Source organism: Emydura macquarii, unplaced genomic scaffold, assembly GCF_026122565.2.
Source record: "Emydura macquarii macquarii isolate MOO-44397 ecotype Brisbane River unplaced genomic scaffold, CSIRO-AGI_Emac_v2 contig_967, whole genome shotgun sequence".
Lineage (NCBI taxonomy): Eukaryota > Metazoa > Chordata > Testudines > Chelidae > Emydura > Emydura macquarii.
In genome coordinates, this window is record NW_027131104.1 from 983,666 (window position 1) to 1,002,507 (window position 18,842).

Consider the following 18,842-nt stretch of genomic DNA (forward strand, 5'->3'; position numbering starts at 1 on the left):
GGCCGAGTTGGTCAAATGCTACACTGATGGGCAGCAGTGTAAAACCTTAAGACAGAGGGAGAATCCAGCTGAATATCTAAATATATTAACAAATAATGTAATTGATGAAGGGAGGATATAAACCTAATGCAGCCTGATCCAAAAAGCCATTGAACTTAATAGAAAGCCTCCCACTGACTTCAACAGGCTTTGGATTCATGTTGAAGGGCATATTGTGTTAGGATTTACAATAAACCATTCCTGTAAGAGCTGACTGATGGGCAGGCAGTGCCTCCAAGAACCTGATTGACTTCCAGAGGCTAAAAGAATAAAGTTCCAATTTGGAAGTGAAACCACCACTGTGACTGTGATATAGACCAGAGCTATTTAGGGATCAGATTAACACAAAGCCTTTACGAGCCATCAGCTGTATAACTGCAGTGAGTGAATCAGCAGGCTGTTAGCCTGGGGGGGGCCAACTGCTAATTGAAAATGGCAAGAGGAAAGAAAAAGAATGGAGTTTTGTATCTAACAGTAAAATAGACTGCAACGGTGGCAAATACTTGTGCCCAGCCCTGAAAGGGGAGAGTGCACGAGGACCTTACCCATCTTGCATCCTTGTGTAAAAGCTGGACGTTGCCTCAGTCGTTGCATTTCCCTGAATGCAAGGACTATACAAGGATTGCATCTATCTAACAACTACCACGTGAAACATCACCAGTGATTGAACTCTGGACCTTCAGCACCGAAAGCCTTGGACTTACCACTTGAATGAAAGAGGTAACGCCACTAATCGGTTGCCGTAGTAGGCTGTTATTTTCTTATGCAGGCCAGCCACTAGAGGGGGACATGACACACTATGCTAGTGTGAGTTGTACTCACAGCAACCTAAGCCTCTCCAGAAGGGGAAAAGTGGTGTCGTGGCCATGCCCCTTGTGGACCAACCTGTAGATCGGGGTGTCCCCTAATGGGAGGATACATGCTGCGCCCTGCGACAGGAGAGAGCTTCCTATCCGAGTTACAATGCCTCTCTGGAGTTCCCATTGGGAGGTGCATCTCTGTACCACTACCAGTGCAGGACTGTACCCTAAAAGAAGCCCACTCGGGGTGTGCAGATTTAAATTGCTTTGCGCTGCACTTTGTTCTCTTACTTTACGGCTTTAGTACAAAGCCACATTATGACAATGTTTTTTTCTCCCCTGTTGGATGGGCAAATATTCTGCTTTGTTACACAAGTGCAACTCCATTAACAGAATGGAATTTCACCACAGGTCTAAGTAGGACAACCAATCAGATGTCAGGGGGTCACAACCATCCCACCCTTCCCATATTGTGAAATGGGAAAAGTGTTTAAGCTAGATCCAGACCAGATGAGAGGGGGCATGTAAAAGGGGGTTGCTTGAGGGAAAAAGTTGAGAATGACAGTATACAATACATGCCTCGTAATGATATGTTTCCTTGCAATATATTATTCAGTCACTGTATGTCTACGTGCACTGTTTGGAGTCCCAAACAGAGTGTAGTCCCTGGTAAACAAAGGAGACAAAACTGGAACTCAAGCTGTGTAGAATTCTGTTTGTTGATTATAGATGTTTCTTTATAAAGATCTCCTCTTTAAGAGAGAGACTACAATTCCATATATGACATGCCTGCAGGAGTTTTGATCTTGTGCTTGATCCCACGTCTTTTACTCATGAGAGTAGCCCTTAGTCTTACAAATAGTCCCTTACTTGTGTGAGTAAAGACTGCAGGATCTGGTCCTTGATTATATATCAAAAACGTAAGTAAAGTTTCGGCAGATCTTGATCATACAAAATACTTGTAAAGAAGGTATCTGAATGAAAAAGCTTAGTCACAGAAGTATGCAGATTTGGCAAATGAACCTTGATATGAATGAATATATGTAAAGCAAGACTAGGATGTTGTATTGAGATAGAACTTTATTGTCTCCAGTGTTGTCTACCTCCTAAAGTTAATTTCTCTCTAGGTGATCGATAGGAAAATTTATCTAGCTAGTCACTGAACACAAAGGGGGATTTCAGATAATAAATGTGTGTAGCTACTTACAATAGAACACAATAAAATAAATACTAATGTAAGATAAAAATAAAACAATGCATCATAAAGTTAAAATAACGAAAAATACAATAAATGCATGTAGCTATTGACTGTGCCACTGAGGCCCATTTTTCTGGCTTTGCTGAGTTTCATGGTAATCTGCGCAGTGACGCCATTTGTCTTTTGGTTTGAGACCAGGAATATAAATCTGATGGACCGAGTTAATTTTAAGTACGCAGGTTAGAATCTGATTCTGTGCCAATACCAAAAGAGGAAGGAAAAGGATGATATTTTGTCTCTCCCCAATTCCTTTCATCTGAAAGCAGCAATACACTTTGTGGACGTTAATGTAGCCTTATTACACCATCTCTGCAAGGTAGGCATTGGTTAGAAATAGGACTCAGGCATCCTGATTCCTACTCCCCCTGCTCTAACCAACAGATCGCACTCCTCTTCCAGAGCCAGAAAGAGAACCCACAAATCCTCACCCCCGTCACTCATGCATTCATCACTAAGCCACATTTCCTCCCACGTCCAGGAATAGAACCCAGCCATCCTGACTTCTAATCCCCTCCCCCCTGCTCTAACCACAACCCGCACCGTTGGTTAGCATGCTGAAATTTTTAGATATATTCTCTGTGAAGATCCAGAGGCCTCCAGTTTATCAATTCTAAAAATCTTCAGTGACACATTATAATAAAGCTGTTCTCATTTGCATCCTTGCAGCCAGAGGCTGTGGGTTGAGTGTGAGACACACAAAACCCACTTTTTATTTCCAAGTCAGCCAAGACTTGCATGCGAGAGCTCTAAGCTACCACCAAAAGGGTTTCTTTCTGTGGCTCCGGCTTCTGTGTCCCACCAGTGAGATACACCATAATGGAATTAAACAAACAGGGAGGCAGCCTGGCTGTCTGCCTCTTTTAAGTCAGTGGATAAGTCATTCTATGTCAGCAGAGCTGTGGTGAGCCACATACTGCTGTCTCATTTCAAACGGTATTTCCCCCAGGAGGTGGTCAGTAATATCCCTGACTGAAACCAGATATCTGATAGTGGGAATCCTAACTGGTTATTTATCATATTTAGCGTTCTATGGTATTAGCTCATTTAAGAACCAAGCCTCATTTCTCCTGCGGAGCTCCTGATTCAGCAGAACTCTTAAGCCTATCCTTAACTTTAACATTGACTTCAATGGGACTCATGCATGTACTTAAAGTTAAGCATATGCTTAAGTGCTTTGCTGAATAAGGAGGAATGCATTTAAGAGCTTTGCTGAGTTAGAATATCGCACTGGTTTTGTATTACACTGAACTCCATCAAATTCAGTGGGGATGATTCTTGGTTTATATCAGACCACATGCTTTTTGGACTCCGTTCCCCACTGAACAAAACCGTAACGTGGTAAACCTCTCTCTCTGCAAGAGCAAGCCGTCTGACTGCTCCCAAATGAAAAGAATACATATTTGACACGTAAATCACTCAACACCGCATGTGTAGCTTATTAAAACAGGGATTTAATTTCTTCTAATTAGTTTAAGAGGTTTTAAAAATTTAAAAAAAAAAAAACCCAACCCGAAACCCTAAACAGAATCCCTTTCATAGTCATTTTCAACCTCGCAGAATCATGTCGACTAAAGACAGACACATGGACTGGGAAGTAGCACTCAAGAGAACTGGCGTCTGTTTCATTGGATCCTCCTTCATTGAGATGAACAGATGAACCCTCGGAAATTCTCATCAGGGCCCTAGCTAGAGTTAGGCCAGAACTGAACACCCAGTTCTGAAGAGGACTCTTTGAGAGACAGCCCAAATGCACGGGATGTTAACGTATGGAGGGGTTTTGCAAGGTTGTGGGATGGAAGAAGCAGACCAGCTGCATGCTTGAATGGAGCTGCTTTGCTAGAAAACTGGAAAGATTCTGCTGGGAACAGGAAGAGGCGTCTGTTTACGTATAGGCTCCATGCGCCTCACAAGCATTAATGATATCATCCTCACGGCCTCCTCAGGAGGAAGGAAAGTGATATTAACCCCACATTACAGCTAGTCAACTGAGGCACGGAGAGATCAGCTGCAGGTGTGAGTGCTTACGAATCTGGCCCTGCATGACTTCACCAAGATCACATGGAGTTTGTGGCAAAGCTGGGAACTGACCCCAGATTTCCAGTGTCCCAGTACAGGGCCGTTCTTCCTTCCGATTGAGAAAGGCTACTCGGGGGAGGTGTTGAATCAGTGCAGCCCAGATCTGTGGGACCCTGTTGGAGGGGAAATTACAGCCCCTTTCCGCCACGCCAAACCGCTCCTTGCCAGATCTTCTGCAGAAACTTTTGGCAAAGTCTGCCACAGACCCCAGAGTGAATGTGGGAGGTAATATTTAAGTCCTTCACTATGTCACTCCTAAACTATGAGACCACCCCTCCCTAACAGACAAATATCTGGGGCATCTCACTCTTATGTTTCATCTGCAATGGGACACATTTGCCTGGGTCACTGAATCCCCCACCCCACCCGACTACTGAGAGCCAATCACCACCACAGCAAGAAGCAATTAGCCAGTTCATGCTGCTGCTGCAGGCTCACCTAGGATCCACGAGGTGGAGCAGAGAAATGAATCTCACTTATCATGCCACACCTGAAAGAAAAGCAGCAGAAGCTTTTTGCTGCTCTTCACGTCGTAACTAAGGAATATGGGTTGGGAGGGGAGGGAAATCTTCCCATCCCATATCTTTGATCCTGGGGCGGGTCTGAGGTTCTTTAAATTCTACCTAAGAAAGCGGAACCGATGATCTGTGTGAACCGGATACTCTTAGTATTGTCGGTAATTCTTAAACCTCAGTGTAGCATGCTCTGTATTGCAGAGGAAACTCAGAGGAAGACTGTCCCTGACTCTGGGGGCTTCCTTTCTAAGGTAAAGCCTACAGGGCCTGCTCAGAAGCCATTTAGGCTCTTTTGAAAACCCCTTTTCAATTCAAAGACATGAGGCCCGATTTCCAAAAGAACTCAGCACCCATCACAGCACCTAAATGAGGGGCTTGTCCACATACAGAGTGGCTCTTATTTGCACCAGTGACAATCCAGAGTCACACCATGAAATTCAGGGCCATCAAGGTATAAAGCGGTGTGGGAATAAATGCCCCAGAGGTCTGTCCCACGTCCCTAGCCTTTGCCTCATCCCGATCTCCGTTGTCTGGCCAACCTTGCGCTGAGCTCAACGGACCTCTGCCCGACGAAGGAGTTCAGGTTCAGGCTTAGGTACAATTATCCTGAACTCAGTATTCGGGGCAGGTGGGACGGGAAGAGTGCACCGTTCAATTATATTTAGTGATCCAGATACAAACACACGCCCACATTTCGTTCTTATTTAGCACCTCCCATCTGAAGACCTGAGCACATTACAGATTTTAATTGCATCCCTCCATGCCTCAGTGGGGCATTGCAATGACTCTCTTGCCAACTAAATGCTCGACACTTATCGCTGTGCTGCAAACTAGGGCCACCGGGAACTTAACGACAGCGGGGCTAGGACTTGGATCCTGCTTAAAGAGACCCTGCACCACTTCAGCTAAAGGCGCCGTATGAGGCGTATGATAAACAACTGATTCCATCCAACAGGTGGCAGTGCTGCATATACACCCAAGTCACTTCATTACAGTCATCGTCTTCACTCACCTGCAAAGCGGATGAATGATTTCCTCCAGCAAGTCAGTGACAGAGCTGGGAACAAGATTCCTGGCTACCAGCCTCTTCCTCTAAGTTCCAGACCACTCTGTGCTGCCTCGATTGTGATCGCTTAATTATTTGTGCACTTGAAGGCCTTTCCCCATTCAATCCTGCGCTACTTTTGTTTGTCAGGCCAGACTGTTAAATGCCGAATGAAGAAAAGGCCCATAGCATAGAGCAAAAGCACTAGATGTACTCTGAAAATAGACCATGTCAAGGGAAATGGGTTTTTTGTTACCAAGTGTCCCTAATCAAACTCTTTGTGACTTAATCATGCTTTTGGCAGCGGCGCAAGAAACGAGCAATGAATCGAGTTATTGTATTTCCTGGATTTTACTTTGCTATTGTTATACACGACCCCAATGAACATGCGGATTCTACTTCTTTGGCGGGGCTTTTTTCCTTCCCTCACCCCAGCCAAGCCAAATCGTTCTTCGGAAGGGGCAGTTTTATTGATCCCCCACAGTTTATATTCCTAATGTTTTACCATCTCATCTTCAGCACAGATTGAACATTTCCTGGAATAGGGGACAGAGGAGAAGGCGAACTACACAGAGAGCTGGAAGGTGGGGGAGGAAGAGAGAAACAACACAGAAGTTGCATTACAAACACAGGACTCCTACTTTGTTAACACATTTAAGTAACGTTAATTGCAGTGCACTGCAGGATAAAGAGGCATTTGTCATTGATTAATCTGTGTTTGCCATTTTCTAATTATAGAGAAAAGGAACCCTAATTATTCCATTCTGTACCAGGCAGCTGAATAATCATTAGAGTTTAAGCAATTTCCCCCCTAAATCATCCTCCAAATTCCCCTATTCTCCCACATTAATATAAAACCCTCACAGCACAGAGCTTATAACGTCTTATTTTTGCTCATTAGGCATGGCCACCACCATTTGTACATTTCACAGCATGCCACTGGGAGACATTGCGGATTGCAGATTTCAGTTCAGGCATCCCTACACATATGGAGCGCTCTGAACTTTGCCAACAATGAATTCAAAGCCTTTATTTCCCGCGGTGATAGGGGCCTTAGAAAAATGACTGAATAGATAGAGATTCCAGTTCCGGTACTTATTGCAGCCCCAGTGTATTTGGGCCAAGGGCCAAAGTAAGCACTCCGCAAGCCCTGGTACTGGGGGGTTTGGGTGATGTGCCTACAGTAAGATCAAGGGGAGACTGGTCATTTCTCTAAGTTACACCAGGAACCATTTTGGACCCTGTAAAAGCCAGGCATCCAGAAGGTGGAAAGCTACATCTGCCCTCTCCCTGCACCGTACCTGAGCTACACCTCACACCACAGCATCCAGCCCATCGACTAGTTACTCAGAGTGGAGTACTTTTGATTCTTCAGTGCTCTGTTGGCCAGACTCTTTCAAAGATCTCAACCCATTGGGTACTGAGCTCTTCCAACCATCAGCATCACCATGGAGGCTGCAGGTACTAAGCACTTTGGGAAAATCTGTCCTTCTTTAGTGACCTCCGTGGGCGCTGAGCTTGTCTGAAAACTGGACTCCACGGGTAAGTGCTGAGCAACTGAACTTGTTCTGGCCTCTTTTGAAAATCAGGACCTTTATGAGGGGCAGAGCCCAGGCTATGGCAGGAGAAGAGAGGCAGCACGAAATGCAGAATAAGACCATTAAGAAACTTAAGCAATTGATATCATCCTTCTGTCTCTTCTCAAATGGTCTTCCCTTCGATGTCTGTCACCCTTCATGTCATTTAAAAAAAGGTTTGTGGGGTTTTTTTGGGAAGGGGGGGCGGGGGGAGAGGGCGCTGATTTAAGTGAATCAGGATGAAACAGTTTCTCTTTAATTCTGAAGACATGCTGATGACTCAGGTCCTGCTCATTTAAAAAAAAAAAAAAGTGCCAGTTCCTGGCTTTAAACACTGGGCTGGCTGCAAGAGCCTAATTTGCTCCAATGATCTGTATAGCACACATAAGTTCCAGCATTCTGGATAGTTTATAGGCAACAACTAAGCAGCTCCACTTATCTAAGGAGACATTCTAGCAAGTAGTGCTATCCTGAATTCATCCCAATGGACCTAAGCACAGATTTTGGATCTCTATTTTCCATGCTGCATCAGGTAGGAAGAAACAAGTCGGCCAAGATGGAAACAGCTCTGATAACACAAATAGTTTAAATTATAGCAAATACAGCACAGCCCAATAGAATCTGAGAGTCAGATCCTGCTCAGAGTCCATGCTTGGGAACACCTCCATCATAATAAAGTCACTAAGTTCTTTGTGCAGAGGTGTTGCACGGTTGGGTCCCAGTTGTTGCATTTTGTGGTGTCATTTTTTTTAAGAGCAAACAGATTTTTTTTTTTTAAATCACACAATGCATAATTAGCATGTGGAACTCTTTGCCACAAGATATCATGGAAGACAAAAGCTTAACGGGATTCAGAAAGGGATTAGACATTAATAAAGATAATATCCAGAGTTAGAATAACAAATTCTAAAACATTAATCAAGTGTACAAGAACTCATGCTTCAGGGCTTAATGATCGGGTTGGGAGGAAGTTTTCCCTATGGGTCAGATATCCCAGGGTTTCTCACACCTTCCTCTGAAGCTGCTGATAATGAACATTTCTATGTTTTCTGTTTTCACTCTGGCACTACCTGCTTTTCTCTCTCAATGCAATAGGGCTGGTTGAAGATTTTACATCTAAGCGAAAGTGTCAGACCCAAGACAGACATCATTCAGTCCCTGAGCTGGGGGAGCATCCCCTAAACGACCACCAAAACTGACTCTCTTCAGGGCAGAGCATTCAGGCAGGTTTCTGAAACAAGGGAACTGGGTGGAGTTTCTATTGAATGGTAGCAGCCAGTTCCTAGTAATGTTATTCTTACCCTAAGTTTCCAAAAGTACAAGGAAACATTTGGCAATTAAAAAAACCAAACCAAACCAAAACAAAACAAAACTACAAGCTCTTTGCTGATATTGTCTTATGGGATGGTCACTTTTCCGCCCCAGGAACTTGTGCTCCCGTATAACAACTATTTAAAATAAGAATCCCTCCTTTGCCTTTCATCTGAGTACATCAAAGATCTTTACAGATGCTATCTGGCTGAGGCCAGGTCTACACGGTAAGCTTGCATTGGTATAACTACATCTTTCAGGAGTATGAAAACATCCATCCCCCTGAGCTATGCAGTTATACGACCTGGCCCCTAGCCCCACAAAAATCCGCTGGTGTAGACAGAGCTTTGTCAGTGGAAGGGCTTCTCCTGTCGACATGGCTCCACCTCTCATGAAGATGGATGACCCATGATGATGGGAGACACTCTTCCACTGATGTAGTAGCATCTTCACTGAAGTGCTACGGCGGTGCAGCTGCGTCAGTGCAGCTTTTTCAGTGTAGACTTGCCGTAAGCCTGAGCCGTTCGGTCAGACGGAATCATCAGACCAGATCCTCAGCTGCTTCCTGGGTGCTAGGCTGATTTGAGTCAGCTCAGAATCCCCGTTAACCCCCATTTAACAGACGAGGCAACTGAGACCCCGGGAGGGGAAGTGACTTGCCTCGTGCCGGGCAGTGACCTGGCAAGGAACACAGCTCATCTCTTGCTCCGTATGGCATCATCATCCAAGGAACTGACTGAGGCCTATGAAGCACTGAGCAGTCACAACTGCCATCAAAGCGAACGGGCGGCGAGGGCACGCCACACCTCGTGGATTGGACCTATTGCGAAGCTCAGGTAATGCTGGTAAAGTGCTTGACGATCTTTAGAACAGGGGCTCTCAACCTTTCCAGGGGACTGTACCCCTTTCAGGACTCTGATTTGTCTTGCGTACCCCCCCAAAGTTTCACCTCACTTAAAAACTACTGGCTTACAAAATCAGATGCAAAAGATACAAAAGGGTCACAGCACGTTGTTACTGAAAAGTGGCTGACTTTCTCCTTTTTACCATGTCATTATAAAATAGATCAAATGGAATATAAATACTGTCCTCACATTTCAGGGCAGAGTTGATAGAGCAGCATAAACAAGTCATTGTCTGTATGAACTTTTAGTCTGTACTGATTTGGCTAATGCTTTTTCTGTAGTCTGTTGTAAATCTAGGAAGTATCTAGATGAGTTGATGTAGCCCCTTGAAGACCTCTGCGCACCCCTGGCTGAGAACCACTGCGATGAAAGGTAGCATGCAAAAGCCCCACAAAAATCCCTTCTCTCTTTGGCAGGGCTCACTGCTGTTTATCATGTCCCATTTGCTTTGCTCCTTAATTCTCACTCATTCTGAAGCGGAGTACTACCAGCTCCTGGTCTGGGACTGCTAGGGCAGTCCCACCGTACAAGTAAATACATAATAATTCATAATTACAGGCAGAGTTAAAATTATGTTTACTAATTGAAAAGCACCATCAACCTTCCCCCTACATATGAGTTCTCCTCACTATAAATGCCAAAAACTCTGTTCTCAATTTTACCAGCCCAGCTCACATGGGCTTCAATGGGGTCACACTTGGGAATGCAGCAGAATTTGGCACTGCTAGCCCAAGCATTTGAAGCCCACGTGCTTTGCATAATTGCCGACAGTCTAGAATGTTTCCATGCCATCTCGATCTGGCGTACATTGACTCTTTCCTCCTTGTAAGTGTGCTTAAGGAATAACAAAAATGGGGTAGTTTCTCCTTCTTGCACGGAGTGGTTATTTATAAACTAAAAGCAACAGACCCAATGTGATTACTTACACTCTTGCATAAAGACCATGGAAATTTTTTAGGCAGAGTGACACCATGAAGGGATTTTGAAATTAGCCTCCTCATGTTTTATTCATTTTACCCTGAAAATAATAGTTTGTTCCAAGGAGGCATAAGCCTTCCGATTTTCCATAGACTCGGGTTTCTCGCTCCGTAAATATTGATTTCTAATCAATTAGAAGTTTGCTTTGGGTGTTCCCAGCCTTGAATTACAAACACAGGTTGACTGTAAATTAGGAAAACAATGTTGCTTTCATAGCAGGTTGTTAATGAGAGTTTCATTAATATTGTAAGATGGAAGAACAGACACTTTCCATTTCACTGGTTGTGATGCAGGCCGCCCTAGCACAGTACTCATAACCAAAGGAACTTGCTTTTCATCACAGGGATGTCCCTGGCAAAATCTGCAGTCTCAGACTGGGAAAGGTTGGGACATCATAGGTCCCCATTGCTTAATTAGAGAGAGCAAGGATGGTCCTGAGATGAAGGCACTAGACTGGGACTCAGGAGATGCGGTAACCTAAGATAAGTCACTTAGGGGCCTAGCGAGATTTTTCAAAAACACCCAGGCTCTTAACTCCTATTGCAATCCCACTAGGTGTTTATCTGCAACTTTAGGTGCCTAAATACCTTTTAAAAGTATGGCCCTATCTCCCTCTTAAGTCACCTAAATCTTTTAGAAATCTGGCCCTTAAGTGTTGAGCCTGCAAAATTATTTAGTTTCCATTTGTTATTATTATACATTATTTGTGTTTCAGTTGTGCCTAGAGACCCCAAACACAGACAGTCCCTACCAACATGACTTTACCATCTAAATAGACAAGACTGACATAGGGGGTACTAACATCCCCTTTTCATAGATAGTGAAGTCAGACACATGGAGGTGAAGGTCCCAATCCTGCAAACATTTATGGATATGATTAACTTCATGGGACTATGCACAGGCCTAAAATTAAGCACGTGCATGAATGTTTACAGGATCAGAGCTTTAATCTCTCTGTCTCGCAATTCCAACCTATACAATCAGGATAATAAATATTCTTTTGACTGTCCTGTCTATTTAGATTGTCTCAGCTCTTCATAGCAGGTGTTTACTTCCTTCCTTCCTAGGTGTTTGTACAGCATCCTGCACAATAGGGCCCCAATATCAGTTGGGGCCCACCCTGGTGCTACTGTAATAGGAAAAATGAACAATAACACACCATTAATTTGATAATCCAGAATAATCCACTAAAGAGGCAAAATAAACATAATCTTAAAAACATACATGCAGTAAGCCAAATTCTGCCTCCACGATACTCATTCAGCCCCATTGACATCAATAGGGTTTGCACTGATGGGAGGGAGCATATTTTGACCCTTTGAGCTAAATTCATCTCTGTTATTACACTAGTGGGGTCACACCTGGGATTAAACTGTGCCCATTACATTTGTACTGCGACACAGATGCCACCAAAAATGTCTTTTCAAAGAGACCAGATTCCAAGAATGCTAACTTACAACAAGCTAAAAAAAAAAAAAAAAGCGTCTGGCGATGCACCATTATTTCTGGGATTAACATTTAGTGGTTAAACTATGGTTATCAATTCTTATCAGTGATTGATTGCATTCCTCCTACTTAAATGCCTCCTGCTGTTTCAGCAGGATTTAATATGCTTTTCCACTTCTCTGAAACCACTGTGTAGTGTTGTTGCATTCTGTTAAAGAGCTACTGTGCCCCTCCCCAGAGGTGGCTGCAATTCAGAGTTGATGAAATCATGTCCATATAAAGGACCAGATTGTGAGGTCTTTGCTGAGGGTGCTCAGATGCCTTCCCTCTGATTCTTCACGTGCACCAACAGAAACAGGGGTGGGAGTGGTGGTTGAAATGGATTTCCACTTCAGTGGAATGCTTCTGTTGACCCAGCATCAGCCTCTTCATGGTGACTTACCCTCTACAGTTGGAGGAGGCTAGCCAAGGACAGGAGAGGGAGGGAAGCACCCTTTGCTGGGCTTCTTCAATTTCTTTCCCATAACTCAGAGGGTAAAGCAGAGAATGTTTTATTACAGCCTGAGGCAGAGATCACAGGGGCAGCTGCAATGGGGACTGAGCTACTTGAAGCATAGCTGCATAATCACATAGTTCTAGGGGCCAGCAGGGTGAAGCGGCTGAGCAAGGCAAGAAGTGCTGGGGTGGATCCTCAGAGGACAGAGTAAGGGCATGGGGTTTTGGCCTTCGCTGAATAACGCTAGTTGCTTGTAATGGGCTGAGGAGCTGAGGGTTGGAAAGCTATCTTTTTATCTGTGATGGAATGCCTGAGAACAGCAAGGAGATTAAGGAATCTGAGCAACATTTTGCTGGAGTACAGAATCTTAAAATAAATAATATTATATGCAACTGATTACTGAGTTCTTTGCCTTGCTGGTAACATGGCCCAAATCTCTGGAAACAATTGTGGAGGATCTTTTATTGTCCCAGCCCATCATTACAACCTGCTTTCTTTATAGCATGAACAACAACACTTGTGATGCCTGCTTGATTATATATATTATGCTCCCCCACACACACACACTTATTCTGACAAATCTAGCGGTTTGAAGTCTAGCCAGACCATTTACAAGACATGTACGGTTACTTAATGTCAGATAACAAACTTCCTTGAAATGAAAATGGAGTGTTATTCACATACACATCCAGCATGTAGATGGAAACAAAGCACCCTGTAAATGATATACTGCAATGTGCGCACCATGAAAGTGACAATTAGAACCACGCGGGGCCACAATCACAGAACTATAAATATTCACACAACTCGCATCCTGTATTTACGAGCAAGCCACAGGTAAGAAGACACAGACACAAGCAGATACCGTTAATTAAAGTGTCACTAATCTGCTTTAGAGCCAACACCCTGTGAAGATGAACAGCGGCAGTTTAAAACTAGGATGAGCCTAGGAGGTAACATTGTCAAGTGGTCAGGGCCCTAGACTGGAAACTAGGAATTCCAGCTGTGCGGTGTGAAATTTGGCAAATTACTTCAGCTCTGTTTGCCGTCCCACCCTTTCTTTGTCTGTCTTGTCCATTTAGACGGCAATCTCTTTGGAACTGTGGACCTCTCTCACTATTCGGTACAATACCTAGCACAAGGGAGCACTGATCTCAGGCAGAACCTCTAGCAGCTACTATAATACAAATAATAAAACACGAATCACTTTTTATAGTGATACAGCACATCTGCATAAGAGGTTTGCTCTAGAGCGGCTACGCTGGTGCAAAACACCAACCAAACAATGTAAACAATCCCTTTATAGCGATATGGTACATCTACATAAGGGGTTTGTACTAGGATGGCTACACTGGTGCAAAACACCAAACAAACAGTGTAAACAATCCCTGAGGTAGATCAACATCTTTCCCAATAACATTAAAAAAAGAAGAGATCAAAGGCACAGAGGTGTATCAGTAGCAGGCAAAAGGAGCACTTGAAAACATTACCATGCAGAGCTTTGTAGCTTATTCAAACACTCCAAGTGATTATTCTGGAGAGCGTACCATCTTCTTGAGAACATACTAGGAGCCAAAAGACTGACTTACTGGAAAGAGGAGACAGCCTGCAGTAGTCAATTACAAAATGGCCACATTAAGAAGGCTGCTGGCTCTCTCTTCCAGATTTAAAGGCCTTGATGCCAGAGAACTGTATGCTGGGAAAAGGGAGAGCACCAAGTGGAAAGCATATTAGTGACAGGGCAGCTATAAAGCTAGTGGGCCTGATTCTTCATCAGTCTGGGTTTTGTGCAGTCATTTATACCCGTGCACAGGGAATGTAAAATGCTACCATTCTGACATGGTAGAGTGTTTCAGACCTACTTTGGACTAGTATTAATGATTTTATAAGGTACTGGGTAATGGAGGATCAGGTCTAGCAACTCCTGTTAATATTAGTGGAAGGGACAAAACTCCTGAATCCCTGATGGAAGGGGCAATGGGCGTAAAAGACCTGGAGATATTCCTCCCTGAAGCCTATCTCAGTATTTGGGGTAAATGTGTCTCCATCTTGTTACAGTGCTAAGCAGACTCGGTACAATGAGGTTTTTTTATTGACATCATCCCTGTCTTGGCTCAAAATAAAACATAGTGGTGGAGATTTTCAAAGCCATGCAGAGGATTTAGATGCTTCTCATCCACTAGAATGGTTGAGAATTTCAAATCAGTCCAGGACAGCGAGACATACGTCCCCATGTCTTCCTAATAGAGAATGTGTCTAAATCCCCAAGACAGCTTTGAAAAATCTCAGCCCACATTTTCCCAGTATTTACCACTGAGACAATTATTGGGTTGACTTCCCCACATTCATCTCAGTGGAATCATCCATGTTCTATTTTTATTTTTTTTTTAAAGTCAGTTGGCACTTCTCTAATATTCACTATTCTGCTTTTGAGACCATCCTCTGATCCAAGACTTCGGACACTTAGCCAGAGCTGTTGCTGTCACATTGGAATGAGAATTCTTAATGAAGATGAAAAGCGTAAGAAACAAAATTTCCCACCCCGGAGCCATCAGTCATTGCACAAACGTCATTATTTGTAGTACAGGTACACCTAGAGTTCCCAAATGAGATCAGGGCCCCATTGTGCAAGGCTCTGCACAGTCAGAGCATGAGAGACAGCCTCTGACCTGAAGAGTTTATCGTCCGAATAGACAAGACTCCGGACAAAAGGCGGGAGAGGAGACACAGCTGACGTCGTTTGCCACCCAAATCATTCAATAAATCAGAGTTAGAAACTGAACACGGGTTCCTTGAATTCCAGCCCAGTGCCCTAGCACTGGATCAAACCTTTCTGAAGACTTTGAAGTATACGGATAAAGGTCTTTAGCTTCCAGTTTCAAGCCAGGCCTGGAAGAGCTGGAATTCATGTTGGGGAATTCACCCTGTGCCGTAACCCATTTGCGCTAGGTGTTCTGTTGAATCCAATGGGGGCTCTGCTGGGGCACTTAGGGCTGTTTGTGTGGATGCAATGGCAAGATTGGAGCGCAGTTTTAATAAACCCGAGTGGCTCGTTTCTGTTTCGGAAAAGTTTCGAAGCTTTTTCCCTGATGCACCACAGACTTCCTACGTGCCCGTGGGCAAGTCGCTTAGGCCCAGATCTTTATTCCATTGATTTCAATGGCAATTAGGAGATTAAATGTCTTTGAAAATCTGGGCCTTGGCCTCTCTGTGCCTCAGTTCCTCATCTGTAAAATGGGGCTAATAATACTTCCCTACCTCACAGGGGCACTGTGAGGATAAATAAATACAAAGATTGTAAAGTACTCAAAGATCTACAGCTGAAAAGCACTATATAAGAACTAGGTTTTTTATTACTATTATTATATGATGATTTTTTGGAGTGGTATCTATCCACAATGACCTTCTGAAGTTCTCCCCTTAATAACATCTGCCAATTCATCCTTTATCTACCCCCAACGTGTAGTCTAAGAGGGATTTTTGGTTTTAACCTGCATTTATTGGTGCATACATTAGGGCCTGATCCTGAGAGGTGCTGAATTGTCACAGTCCCCATGGACTTCACTGGGAGCTGTACTCAATTTGAAGGCATTGACATGTCACCAGAATATCATTCTATGCAGAGGGAACAAAGCAGAGGAAACCACCAAGTATTTGGTGCCTCACTACAGTCCAAGTCACTATCAAAGTGTCTACTTTGTTTTAAGAAAGGAGCATTTGGAGCAAAGCCAGGCAAGTAAGTTCATCCAAAAACCCTTGGTCTGACTCCCCTTTGGGCATGCTAAAAATGTGTCTGGCTTTCCACCTCTTTATAGATGGAGAGGAGCAAATGCTTCAAGTTCACCAACCTTCCACCACGCTGGGCTCCAAATTGCACAGATAGCATCTGTGGCTTTTTGAACAACTGATATAAGGGGCAGGATGGCGGGGGAGAGGGAAGGGCTGTTTGAGACGTTGGCACATTTATTTAGGGCCTCTTTCTATTGGCTTAAATGGGCTTTGGATGGCAAAATAAGAAAGAGGGAACCGAGAAGCTGGCCCCAAAGGGTGGGTCTACACTGCAGCTGGGTTTCCAGCCCAGGTGGACAGCCTTGTGCCAGTTCTGCTTGAGTTAACGCGCTAAAAATAGCAGCGTGGCTGTCGTGGTAGAGCTCAGACGCAGGGGATTGGACACAGGGGCCTAGCCCAAACTGCCACCCAACCTGCAGCAGCCACCTTGCTATTCTTAGCACGCTAGCTTGAACCCTGCTGGCCCGAGTCTCTCTACCCAGTGCACATGCAGGGCAGACGTGCCCCGAGAGTTCAGATTCATAGGCATGGAGTCAGAGGCACCGATCCCGCAAGATGCTCCACCAGACAGTGCTGGGAAAGAACCCCGTTTATTTCAAGGAGGCTGTGAGTTTGGACAACTGTCCACTGCACAGAGCTTATTGCGGGGTCAGGGTTGAAAGTCTTCAGCCAGTGGTAAGGAGAATAAACAGACTGATTAGCATGATACCGTACTGGTCGCATTTGAAGTTTAGGAGTTGCTTGAAACAGGCTGGTCAGAGGGGGATACTGCAGACTTGCTTTGGCTTCGTTTCATGTAACCCCTCTTGGGGTTTCGCTGGAGTTCTAGGATCAGTGATGGTTTGCCATTTGAAGTGATGGCAGGGGAATGGGGGCGGACAACCACTGAGACTTAGCTGTATTGTCACCACCTTAGGTGCCTGCACCAGCTCAGAAATGGGACAGCATCAGAGACACTTGCTCTGCTGCAGGTTTTCAGTCACTGGAGCTGTTAGTCCAGCCCTAAATTCACTAAGGATGGATGTCACTAATGTGTGAGGCCCATGAACCACAGAAATCCCCGCCTAAGAGGGCATAAGTGGGATATGTGGCCTTGTGCCAGCCCTCACCACTGAGATAATTTCACCCATGGGAAGAAGAGCATCACAGACAGCTGCAGGCACTTGCCCAAGGTCACCCAGGAGATCAGTGGCCACGCCAGAATTAGAACCCAGACATCCTGCCTCCAGGGGCAGTACCCAGCTGGCTGCTTCCCATTTACTCACATGAGTAACTGGAGGGAGTAAGGAGGACACAAACATGGGCGCAGTTAAGAGTGCAGCCCAAGGTGGACCAGCTGCTCCTGACAGCTTTGCAAAGGGAGTCGACAGCCAAGGTGGAGCTGCTGGTTCTTCCTAACAATTGCAAAGATATTGGTAGTTGTCAGCCTCTTGGGGGAGTCTTAAACTGGAGTCAACAGTTTGCTCATGGTTTTACAAATGCCCATCTGGAGCCAGAGTTGGGCCCTGTGTCAGAATGAGGTCCCCCCCCCCCCTCCCCTTCAGACATGCTGAAAGAAAAAGTGAAAAGGCTGCACATTTAACTTATTTCTTAGTCTCCCAGGACTTGTCTTTACTTTTTCCCTATTCCTTTAATGCAAAGTGAGAGAGGAGGGGGGGGGGAAAAAAAAGTCCCCCATGGATAATTCAGTTCAGCAGAATCACATTGCATTTACGTCTGTTTCGAGGCTCTCTCCCACGCATCAACCCTGCTGCCTGGAGCTTCCAGCGCAATATCTGCACTGCCCTAGCTCTGTGTCAGCTTTGATAAGAACCCGTGTGTAATCAATGCAGCAGCAGTTACCCGGCTGCAATACTGTATGATTTCCTCTTGTGGCTTCTCCATTCCTGTTTATAATTAAAGTAGGACTCCTCGCCATGCCAAAGGCTGTATAAAAATAAGTTAATAAGTAATAAAATCATGGCGCATATCCAAGAGCTAGCTGACTGCTGCTGCTGCTGTTCTTATCCTTGTAACACAGTTAATATATGGCGGTGGTTAATAACGTTAAGGCTTGGATATTAGATTAGTCTGTTGTGTTTTAGCAGCTACAGAAAGATGCAAGCTGCACAAATGAAAAAAGAGGCTGCTGTGCGCTAGGAACATTAGGATATGTCGCTCTGGGAAGAGCGGGATCATCTGCTAGATTTTCTTCATGGTGTGCTGTTAGCTCGGTTACTTTCAGATTGTCCCAAAGTCTCAACTAGGAAAAACCCTTACATTTTGCAGGTGGTTAGAAGCTCAAGCACAGAGCCAAATGTTGCATTATTGTTACTTATTTGTGTTACAGTATTGCCGAGGGGCCCCAGCTGAGATCAGTCCCACTGTTTTAGGAACTTTATATCCACATAGCTCCCCCCCCCCCCCGCATGAGTTTGCAGTTTAAAGAGGCAAGGCAGATAACAGGTGGGATGGAAAACAGAAGTAAGCGACCCTCCCCGTGTTCCACAACAGATCAGTGGCAGAGCTGGGTGTCTTCCCAATTTCCAGACCCGTGGGCTATCCATTCGACCGAGCTGCCTCCAAGTTTAAAAATGGGCCAAACCAGAATCCCATGTTTAAAATTTG

The 18,842-nt window shown here is 44.6% G+C and overlaps 1 protein-coding gene across 2 annotated transcripts in view; it reads right to left on the reverse strand.

Moving 5' to 3' along the window:
- STC1 (stanniocalcin 1) overlaps positions 1–18,842 on the reverse strand; it is a 289,918-nt gene that overhangs the window by 26,818 nt on the left and 244,258 nt on the right. The window contains exon 1 of one of the 2 annotated variants that reach the window (XM_067543708.1): positions 13,937–13,978. The exons of the other annotated variant lie outside the window; for it this stretch is intronic. The gene's annotated coding sequence lies outside the window, so the exon portion shown is untranslated. Of the gene's footprint in view, positions 1–13,936; positions 13,979–18,842 lie in introns of those variants that run through there. 2 annotated transcript variants of the gene reach the window in all.